A 12,253-nucleotide genomic window follows, 5' to 3' on the forward strand; every position below is an offset into this window, starting at 1 on the left:
TGTCTAGCTTTTGATTTAAAGTGCTGCTAAGTCACTTCAGTCATGTCCGACTCTGTGTGACCCCATAGATGGCCTCCTACCAGGCTCCTCTGTCCCTGGGATTCTCCAGGCAAGAACACTGGAGTGGGTTGCCATTTCCTTCTCCAATGCATGAACGTGAAAAGTGAAAGTGAAGTCGCTCAGTCGTGCCCTACTCTTCATGACCCCATGGACTGCAGCCCACCAGGCTTCTCCGTCCATGGGATTTTCCAGGCAAGAGTACTGGAGTGGGTTGCCATTGCCTTCTCTGGATTTAAAGTGAGACGTATGCAACTCCTTTCACTTGAACCCTTAGTGGCCACTGTAAGGTTAGTTGGCCTGATTTCAATATCGTTGTGTCTAAGTGAATAGGAAAGCCCATGGAGAGCCTTTTATATGTAAACTCACCCCCAAAACTTGTATGACTTGCTTTATTGTGATGTCTACTTTATTGTAGTGGTCTGGAACCAAAACTGTACTATCTCAGAGATACGCCTGTTATGCAAGTGTTACCAAAATGGGACACAGGGATATGAAGTGAGCAAATGCTGTTGGAAAAAAAGGCTCCAACAGATTTGCTCAACACAGGGTTGCCACAAACCTTCCATTTGTAAAAACTGTGGTGTCTACAAAACAAGAGTCCGAAATGCAGTACCTGGATGCAATCTCAAAAACGACAGAATGATCTATTCATTTCCAAGCAAACCATTCAATATCACAGTAATCCAAGTCTATGCCTTGACCAGTAATACTGAAGAAGCTGAAGTTGAACAGTTCTAGAAGACCTACAAGACCTTCTAGAACTCACACCCAAAAAAGATGTCCTTTTCATTATAGGGGACTGGAATGCAAAGTAGGAAGTCAAGAAACACCAGTCAAGAAACACCTGGGGTAACAGGCAAATTTGGCCTTGGAGTACAGAATGAAACAGGGCAAAGGCTAATAGAGTTTTGCAAGAGAATGCACTGGTCATAGCAAACACCCTTGTCCAACGACACAACAGAAGACTCTACACATGGACATCACCAGATGGTCAATGCCGAAATCAAATTGATTATATTCTTTGCAGCCAAAGATGGAGAAGCTCTATACAGTCAGCAAAAACAAGACCAGGAGCCGACTGTGGCTCAGATCATGAACTCCTTATTGCCCAATTCAGACTTAAATTGAAGAAAGTGGGGAAAACCACTAGACCACTCAGGTATGACCTAATCAAATCCCTCACTATTATACAGTGGAAGTGATGAAGATTCAAGGGATTAGCTATGATAGAGTACCTGATGAACTATAGACGGAGGTTCATCACACTCAGGAGACAGGGATCGAGACCATCCCCAAGAAAAATAAATGCAAAAAAGCAAAATGGTTGTCTGGGGAGGCCTTATAAATAGCTGTGAAAAAAAGAAGCGAAAAGCAAAGGAGAAAAGCAAAGATATACCCATTTGAATGCAGAGTTCCAAAGAATAGCAAGGAGAGATAAGAAAGCCTTCCTCAGTGGTCAGTGCAAAGAAATAGAGGAAAACAACAGAATAGAAAAGACTATAGAAAAGACTATAGATCTCTTCAAGAAAATTAGAGATAATAAGGGAAGATTTCATGCAAAGATGGGCTCAATAAAGGACAGAAATGGTATGGACCTAACAGAAACAGAAGATATTAAGAAGAGGCGGCAATAATACACAGAACTATACAAAAAAGATCTTCATGACATGAGTTTGAGTAAACTCTGGGAGTTGGTGATGGACAGGGAAGCCTGGCGTGCTGCAGTCCATGGGGTCACAGAGAGTCGGACACGACTGAGCGACTGAAGTGACTGAACTGTAGTGTCTGCAAAGCACAATAAAGGGAAGTGCAATAAAACAAGTTATATATGTTTTCTTGACCAATTTTCTGTTTTCTATTCATTTTTGTTTTTAAGGATATGTATTTATTTGGCTCCATCGAGTTTGATCCCTGACCAAGGATCAAACCCACGTTCCCTGCACTGCAAGGCGATTCCTAACCACTGGACCACCAAGTAAGTCCCTACTTTTCTGTTTTAACAGAGATATGCTAATCTGTGGGCATCAGTTTTCCTTCTAATCCTGTCATTTTTCACTTTTAAGTCTTTGTTAGGTGTTATAGAAATGCTCTAGCTACCCAATATACTTTAGTGCTCATTTTACAGTATTTTATCTGACTTTAATATTGCCACACCAGTTTTTTTCTTCATCATACCATCACATTTTTCAAGTGTATCCTTTCCTATTTACGAATGTATTTCTTTCAAGCCTGTTTGTGCGATACTACTGTTTTTACACAATACATACTTTCCTCCTATCAAAGTATAAACTCAATGAGATCTTCCCCCCAGTGGTCTTATTCCCAGAGCCTAGATCAGTGTCTGGCACATAGCAGGTGCTCAATACATACATACATACATTTACAATATATACTTATACTTGGCTTTATGAGAAAAAGTTATAGTTAAAAGTATTCAGTACTTCCATCTTCCTGAACAAGACTATGCTCCTAGCACACTTGAGCTACCTAATACTCCTTGTTATTATTTTCCAGAGACTCAGAATAACCTTTACAAAAATAATTGGTCTTGTTATTATCATTGTTAAGTGACTTCACCAAAAAGTACACCCTCATCCTATCTTGGGGTTCTCTTTTCTTTCTGCTAAGGATGCTCTTTAGAAATTCTTATAGATAGGGTCTGCTAGAGATAAATTATTTTGGTCTTTGCCCCAAAATGTCTTTCTCTTGTCCTCAATCTTCAGTGGTGCTTTAGATGAATAAAGTTATCATCATTCAGCATTTTAAAGATACTAGTTCATTATCTTCTAGCTGCTATCATTGCTGTTGAGAAGCCTGCACAGTTGATAATCTTTTGGAGATTTCTTCTCTCTGGTAGCTTTTAAATGTCTCTAGCCTCTAGTTTCTCTAGGCTTATAGTTGCAAAGAATGTTTCTCATTGTGATTGGTTTTTACTTGTCCTGCTTAGTATGCAGAGCATACTTTTAATGTGAGGTTTCATGTTTCCAGTTCTGAAAAATTCAGGATGTAGTTCTTTAGTTATCATTTCTTAGTCATTCTTACAGCCCCTTGTTCTAGAACTCCCATTAGATGTATACTGAAGCATCTCAACCTATTTTTAATATATCTTAATGGCATAATTAGATAATTTTGAGTATTTTATGTCTCTATTATACATTCTGGGTGATCTAAAGAGTTAGAACAATTTTCCACTTCACTAGCTCTCTCTTTAATCATGTCTACTTTAGAATTCATTCCATCTATTGACTTAATTCCTACATTTCTAGGCAAATTGGCTTTTATGTTTGTCTATTCTTATTTCATTTCTGCTAATTTATCATAAGTTCTTATTCTTTTAAAGTGCTTTTTATTATTTATTGAAGAATCCTAAACATACCTATTTTTAAAATGTCTTTATAAAATTATTACTTTCTATTTATTACTTTTATTACATTTGGGAGTGAATCCATCTCCTGACTTGATTTTACTGAATGACTTTTTAGGTTTAGTTTTTTCTTTAATTGTGCTTTGGAATTTCTGTTTACAGATCTTGAGTAACAGAGTTTTTCTCTCTCTCTTGTTCTCTCTTCCTCACTCCCTCTATTTATCCACCATGTTTCATTCATTTTTGTCTTTACCCATGGAGCCCTGGACTTCCCTGGTGGCTCAGACGGTAGACCCAGGTTTGATCCCTGGGTTGGGAAGATCCTCTGGAGAAGAAAATGGCAATCCACTCCAGTACTCTTGCCTGGAAAATCCCATGGGCGGAAGAGTCTGGTAGGCTACAGTTCATGGGGTCGCAGAGTCGGATATCACTGAGCGACTTCACTTTACTGTATAGGGCCCTAATTAAAAACCAGGTCTAATATTGATGACTGCACACTCCAGACATTATCAGCTACCATAGACTCAGCTACTGAGTCATTAAAGTTTGGCCCTCTCACATCTCTAGATAAATATTTTAAGTATTTTTATGCTAAATGCAGCTTCAGGAAAGAGCTGGTTGCACCTTTTATGTAAACTTTCTTTTAGGAGCAGGAGAGTCCCTTTTCTAACTCCTACTTTTAACTGATAAGCCTAGTAGTTCTAGTCCTCTGACTCCCATGTAACACTTTTACTTCTGTATACCCATAGAAACTGAATACCTAGCCACCCCAGCCACTTCAGATATGGATTCTAGTAGCCCATGTTTTTATTTCTAGTCATCATTTTGCATTTCTATTCTACAAATTAGCTTATTTTGTCTTTTAGACTCTGTTTAAAAATTCCCTTATTACACTTTAGCTCTAACTGGCACGTGATTATAGCTGGACTGGTCCATACAGTCAAAGATATGATCTTTCCAGTACTCATGTACAGCTGTGAGAGTTGGACCATACAGAAGTCTGAGTGCCGAAGAATTGATGCTTTAGTTCATTATGGTGTTGAAGAAGACTCTTGAGAGTCCCCTGGACTGCAAGGACATCAAACCAGTCAATCCTAAAGGAAGCCAATCCTGAGTATTCATTGGAAAAGGATTGATGCTGAAGCTGCAGCTCCAATACTTTGGACACTTGATGTGAAGAACCAACTCACTGGAAAAGACCCTGATGCTGACAAAGACTGAAGAGAAAAGGAGAAGCAGGTGGCAGAGGATGAGATGATTAGATAGCATCACTGACTTAATGGACATGAAGTTGAGCAAACTCTATGAGATAGTGGAGGACGGGGAGCCTGGTGAGCTGCAGTCCATGGGGTTGCAAAGAGTCAGACATGACTTAGCAAATGAACAACTACTCACATGACAATACCATTTACTGAATGGAAAGAATTGGGGATGAAATGCAGGAACAGGGTTTAAGAAGAAAAATTAAGAATTGTATTTTAGACATGTTAAGTTGGAAATGTCATATAAATAGATACATGTCTAGAGTTCAGAAGATAAGTTGATCTATATAATCCAAAATATGGGACTGAATAAGTTTACCCAGAAAAGGAGGAGAGGAGAAAAAGGGAACTTGGGGGAGAAACCACATCTGATGACTCCTACAGTACTTTTAAACTGCATCATATTATCTTTCATAAATTAGAAATACTGTCCATGTATCACAAATGCTTGAATTAAAGGAGTGCTAAAAACAAAATCAGTAATAACAGCAACAACCAAAACCTTCAATTAGGCAAGACAGTAAAGAGGAGAATTGGAGGACAGAGGGTTGTAACATGGGACATTTTGTATTACAAGGTTCTGGTTAAAACCAAATCCCCAGGGAAGACAAGTCAGTACCTGCCATGATAACGATACAGTGAGAAAGCAACTCAAGCTAAACAGAAAGAGACTCATAGACTTTGAAAATAAACTTACAGGTACTAAAGGGGAAAGGTGAAAAGGAGGGATAAATTGGGTTTGGGATTAACATATACACATTACTATATATAAAACAGATAATCAACAAAGACCTACTGTATAGAGAACTGTACTCAATATTCTGTAATAACCTATATGGGAAAAGAATACAAAAAAGAATGGATATATGTATATGCATAACTGAATTGCCTTGCTGTACACCTGAAATTAACACAATATTATAAATCAACATTACTCCAATATAAAATAAAGTTAAATTTAAAAAATACCATCTTAACAGTTGAAAAGCCTCATCTGATATATTTCTTTGGTCTCTTTACTGGGAACTGATGGAGAATCCCCAGCAGAAAAGGCAGACAATCAGCCTCCACCACTATCACTATATCTTGGTCATTGTCCTTTTTCTACAACTGCCTGCCTAGCTATGAATAGCCTACTTTTACTATCTTTTCAACAACTAGTCTCCAATAATACCACTCTAATTTCAATCAACAGAATTTTGCAATGTGAGTTTATTTGAACACAATATGAAAAATATTTTCCCAATTTAGATCCATCATCTACCAAAGACCCTGGGGCTTAAATTCTTTTTACTTAAATAGAAAAAATTATTCATGCTGAAGTGGGGAAAAAAGCCTTACAGAAGAAAACACCAAGGACATATGTATCTTCATTGTGGTGGCCTAGGTCCAATTATTGTTTCTGAGACTTTGGCTTTGAATCAGGTAGGCAGAGTCTTTGGCTTCTTTCCCGATCAAGTGGAATCTATTCTTTACTAATGAGACCTACATCGTATTAGATTTGTTTTCTTTAAAAAAAAATTCATTTCAAAATTTTGGTTTATGGTCATCAAAAGCCCACATAAAAATAAACTTCTGATCAGGCTCATCCATGTTGATAAGTGACTACAGTTCTGGAATGTATGTCTTCTGACTTCAAATTTTGTGTCCTACTACACTGCACAGCTTTATCTGCCTTTACTTTTATTCTGCCTTGAAAACTCACTTACTCACTCTATCACATATAAAGACCTATCAGAATAAGTACAATGACAGAAGATCAAGACAAGGATAGAAAATGGACCGCAGAGAAGAACAGCAAAATAAGTTTCACAAGTGAAAACTAGATACTGCATGACAGAGGTAGCATCACAAATCAGTGGAGAAAGGATGGACTAGTCATAAATGGTGCTAGCTAGACATCTACATAGTTTTTAAAAGATATCACCTCCTTACTCCAGATCTAAAAATAAACTCTATAGAAAACAAATCCAAATCTGAGAAGCAAAACTTTAAAACTGTTTAAAGAAAACAAAGGAGAATATTATTTGCAATCTTTGAGTAGAGATTTCTTAAACAATTAAAAAAAAAAACAAAAATAATAATATATATTAAAATTTTAAACTTCTGCTCATCAAGGACACCATTAAAACAATGAAAAACCCAAGTTAGACTTTATCTGCAATGCATAAAACTAATTAAGATATTATACCAGAATATATTTAGCAGTATATACTGTGTATTATACACAAGCAATTCACAGAAGAGGAAATCTAAATAATAAGCTATTTAGCTATTATAAGTTATATATGTAAGGAAAAGGAAGCTCAATTTCACTAGTAATAGGGAAATACAAATTAAAATAGCAATGAAGATTGTCAATAAGATTGGCAAAATTTTACATGTGATGGTGAGCATGTAGAACAATGAGAACTCTGTACTTTCATATGAGGTTCTAAATTGCACAGCAACTTTGTAAAACAATTTGCCAACATCTGGTAATGCTGAAGATTCACAAGATCTAACAGTTCCATTTTTAGTTATATATTCTAGAGAAACTCAAATAGACGCACAATATTCATAGCAGCATTATTCATAACAGAGTAAAAACAATGTGTAACCTAAATATCCATTAACAATAAAAAACATGAACAAATTTGATATATTCATACAACAGAAAGTTGAACAGTAAAGACAGCAAATAAACACACACTGTACATACTACCATAAATAAATCTCACAAAAATAATGAATGACAAAAGCAAGCTGCAAAAACACATGCACTTTTGACACTGCAAAATTTTAAAATACTTCAACTAATACAATATATTGTTTAGGTCAACACGTATGAGTGTAAACACAATAACACCACGTTCTGGATAATGACAGTTTACAACAGAGATTCAATCCGGGAGGGGGATCTGGTGTTTTGTGTTTCATTTATTAAATGAGTGATAAATCTATTGTTGTTCAATGTGTTATTCTTTATAATATACATGTATATGACATACTGGGTTGGCCAAAAAGTTTATTCAGATTTTTCAGTTCACTTCAGTCATTCAGTTGGGTCTGACTCTTTGAGACCCCATGGATTACAGCATGCCAGGCCTCCCTGTCCATCACCAACTCCCAGAGTTTACTCAAACTCATGCCCATTGAGTTGGTGATGCCATCCAACCATCTCATCCTCTGCCGTCCCCTTTTCCTCCTGCCTTCAGCATTTCCCAGCATCAGGGTCTTTTCCAGTAAGTCAGTTCTTTGCATCAGGTAGCTAAAATATTAGAGTTTCAGTTTCAGCATCAATCCTTCCAATGAATATTCAGGACTGATTTCCTTTAGGATGGATTGGTTGGATCTCCTTGCTGTCCAAGGGACTCTCAAGAGTCTTCTCCTACACCACAGTTCAAAAGCATCAATTCTTCAATGCTTAGCTTTCTTTATAGTCCAACTCTTAACATCCATGCATGACTACTGGAAAAACCATAGCCTTGACTACTAGATGGACCTCTATTGGCAAAGTAATGTCTCTGATTTTTAATATGCTGTCTAGGTTGGTCATAACTTTTCTTCCAAGGAGTAAATATTTTTTAATTTCATGGCTGCAGTCACCATCCACAGTGATTTTGGAGCCCAAAAAAATAAAGTCTGTCACTCTTTCCACTGTTTCCCCATCTATTTGCAACGAAGTGATAGGACCAGATGCCGTGATCTTAATTTTCTGAATGTTGAGTTTTGAGCAAACTTTTTCACTCTCCTCTTTCATCAAGAGGCTCTTTAGTTCTTCACTTTCTGCCATAAAGTTGGTGTCACCTGCATATCTGAGGTTATTGATATTTCTCCTGGCAATCTTGATTCCAGCTTGTGCTTCTTCCAGCCCAGCGTTTCTCATGATGTACTCTGCATAGAAGTTAAATAAGCAGGGTGACAATATACAGCCTTGACGTACTCCTTTTCCTATTTGGAAGCAGTCTGTTGTTCTATGTCCAGTTCTAACTGTTGTTTCATGACCTGCATACAGATTTCTCAAGAGGCAGATCAGGTGATCTGGTATTCCCATCTCTTTAAGAATTTTCCAGAGTTTGTTATGATCCACACAGTCAAAGACTTTGGCATAGTCAATAAAGCAGAAATAGATGTTTTTCTGGAACTCTCTTGCTTTTTCGATGATCCAGTGGATGCTGGCAATTTGATCTCTGGTTCCTCTACCTTTTCTAAATCCAGCTTGAAGATCTGGGAATTCTCAGTTTATGTACTGTTGAAGCCTGGCTTGGAGAATTTTGAGCATTACTTTACTAGCGTGTGAGATGAGTGCAATTGTGCTGTAGTTTGAGCATTCTTTGGCATTGCCTTTCTTTGGGATTGGAATGAAAACCGACTTTTCCAGTTCTGTGGCCACTGCTGAGTTTTCCATATTTGCTGGCATATTGAGCGCAACACTTTCACAGCATCATCTTTCAGGATTTGAAATAGCTCAACTGGAATTCTCTCACCTCCACTAGCTTTGTTCATAGTGATGCTTCCTAAGGCCCACTTGACTTCACATTCCAGGATGTCTGGCTCTAGGTTGGTGATCACACCATCATGATTATCTGGCTCAGATTTTTCTGTAACTTTTCATGGAAAACTCAAATGAACTTTATGACCGATCCAACATATACATGCATATATATGTTTATGTATGTGTGTGTGTATAAAACCTGTATGTCAGAAACAGTTATAATTTATTTTAAAAAATAAAGGACAAAAAGGTGGTTAAGGCTCCTATAATTTCACTATACCTAAAAAAAAACAAAAAACAAAAACGAGAGAATTTCACTATGCCTTGCTACTTTCAGAGAGGCAGTAGTTTTGAAATTAAAGCAGCACTAGGTAGGGTAAATAGAAAACTAACTAGTAATTCACTGTTTCAACCAGATCTGTATCTATCAATCCATCTTCCTTTTACTTCTAAGTTTACCTTCTCCCATCGTTGGACCACCAATTTGTTTGTACCCAGTAAAAAATAGGTATAGTAAGCTGGGATTTCAATTCCCAAGTTTTCCTTCAATCAATAGAGGAAGTGACAAAATACAAACTCCACACTACTGATATTTTGCAAATAATCTCATTTTCTTTTCTAAGCACTGAGACTACTTTAGAAGAATGCTGTCTTCTAAATTCAAGAATGGCTAATGGCAATGAGGAAATTTAATTTAGATCCTAATTGACTTTACCAGTGACTGCTGTAAACTGTGGGTGATGTCAACTTTTAGATAAATAAAAGATAAAATTTAATGGTTAAAGAATAAATTTTTATCCCATTATCTAAAAAATAGACAACTTCCAAGTGAAAGACTAGCCAGGGAAAAAGATGAGAAAATGGTTTCAGTAAACCGAGGGGAAATAAAGGAGAGCATGCCTGATTAGGAAGGAACTGACTGGCACAGAGCTCACATTCTCAGAGTGTTAACATTCACCACAGACTATCAACATCACAAAGATTTATTATGACATCTGGATATACTGTGCCTATTATTTAATGAACCTCATGGAAAACTCACAAATTAGGTAAGTAAATGCTTAAAGCCAAAGTTCACTCAAGAAGTTAAAATGAAAACAAAAATAATAATTACCTCAATTCTATTACTTTGCTTTGATGACATCAGGAAATAGAAAATATTACTTCTTCAGACGTTACATTTGATTAAGCAAAGGACAACATCTTGAACTTTCATCCTAATTATAGTGTGGAGAAAATGATCATCACTTTTATGTCACTTTAATCATATGAACTAGAAATAGCTAGAAAATAAAACAGTATTCTATACATATATACTTTACAATAATGGATACAATAACTGGGAAACAAATAATTTAAAACTCTGCAGAATTTATACTTAATCTTGATGTACATAAAGAACTATTAATTGGAATTCATAGTATAATAATACTTATTCATCACGTGAAAAGCATAATCTTTCTTTTTTGGATTAAAGTAATAAACTGCAATTTTCTCAAAACAAATCAAATTGAAGGTAAATAATTTTGAAAATTTCCATTCTCTCTTCTAAATATGAACTGAAAATTAACCAGGAAAAAATTTAAATTAGCTTGTTATTAAGTATAGAATAATGAAACAGAAAACATAGCTTAGACTTTCCTAAGCATTACAATAATAGATCAACTTCCTCAGCCCTGAAAAAACTATGGAAAGACTATGTTAGAGGGAAGACTATGTTCAGAAATGAATTCTTGGAAACTCCACAAAACTGTCCTATAATCTCATGATTTACAATAAGAAAATAAGGCATTAGTGGAAAAAAACTGAAGACAAATAAATGGAAATATATTCTATTCTTGAAGACTGGAAAAATCAATATTGTTAAAATGTCTGTACTATCCAAAGCAATCTACAGATCCTTTGCACTGTTACCAAAATTCCAACAGCAATTTTCACAGAAATAGGACAAATCCTAAAATTTACATGGAACCAAAAAAGATACAAATAGCCAAAGCAATCTTGAGAAAAAAGAACAAAGCTGGAGGTATCATTCATGCTCCTTGATTTCAAACTATATTACAAGGCTATCATAATCAAACAACATGACAGTAGCACAGAAAAAGACAATGGAACAGAACAGAGTCCAAAAATAAACCCATGCATACATGGTCAATTAATTTCTGATAAAAGAGCCAAGAATACACAATAGGGAAAGAGCAGTCTTTTCAATAGATTATGTTGGAAAAATTGGACAACCACGTGTTAAAGAATGAAACGGGATCATCATATACAAAAATTAATTCAAAATGGATTAAAGACTTGAATACCCAGAAGAAAACAAATAGCAAACTCCTTCACATCAGTCTTAATAATGATTTAAAAAAAAAAAAAAATTTGGATACAAAAAGTAAAGGTAACAAAAGTAAAAATAAACAAGTGGGATTACATCAAACTAAAAAGCTTCTACACAGCAAAGGAAACCATCAACCCAATAAAAAGGCAACCGACTGAATGGGAGAAAATATTTGTGAATCATACATATGTTAAGGAGTTACTTTCAAAAGATATAAAGAACTCATACAATTTCAATTAAAAAACCCAAAAAATCCAATTAAAACATGGGCAAAAGTTATGAACAGACATTTTTCCAAAGAAGACACACAGATGGTCAACACATACATGAAAAGGTGCTCAGTATCTCTAATCTTCAGGGAAACACAAACACAGTATCACCTCACAACTGACAGAATGGCTATTACCAAAAAGATAAGCAATAACAAGCATTGGTGAGAATGTGGGGAAAAGTGAACCATTGTGCACTGCTGGTGGGAATGAAGAGTGGTGTAGCCACTGTGGAAAAACAGTATGGAGATTCCTCAAATAATAAAAAATAGAACCACCATGTCATTTCATGGGAAATAGATGGGGAAACAGTGGAAACAGTGTCAGACTTTATTTTGGGGGGCTCCAAAATCACTGCAGATGGTGATTGCAGCCATGAAATTAAAAGACGCTTACTCCTTGGAAGAAAAGTTATGACCAACCTAGATAGCATATTCAAAAGCAGAGACATTACTTTGCCAGCGAAGGTCCATCTGGTCAAGGCTA

At 36.0% G+C, this 12,253-nt stretch overlaps 1 protein-coding gene across 1 annotated transcript in view; it reads right to left on the reverse strand.

Annotated features, from left to right (window-relative positions):
• Positions 1-12,253, reverse strand: part of LOC109558301 (frizzled-3-like) — a 100,605-nt gene that overhangs the window by 37,914 nt on the left and 50,438 nt on the right. The gene's annotated exons all lie outside the window — the stretch shown is intronic.

The sequence above is a fragment of the Bos indicus genome, chromosome 5, assembly GCF_029378745.1.
Source record: "Bos indicus isolate NIAB-ARS_2022 breed Sahiwal x Tharparkar chromosome 5, NIAB-ARS_B.indTharparkar_mat_pri_1.0, whole genome shotgun sequence".
In the NCBI taxonomy this organism is placed as follows: domain Eukaryota; kingdom Metazoa; phylum Chordata; class Mammalia; order Artiodactyla; family Bovidae; genus Bos; species Bos indicus.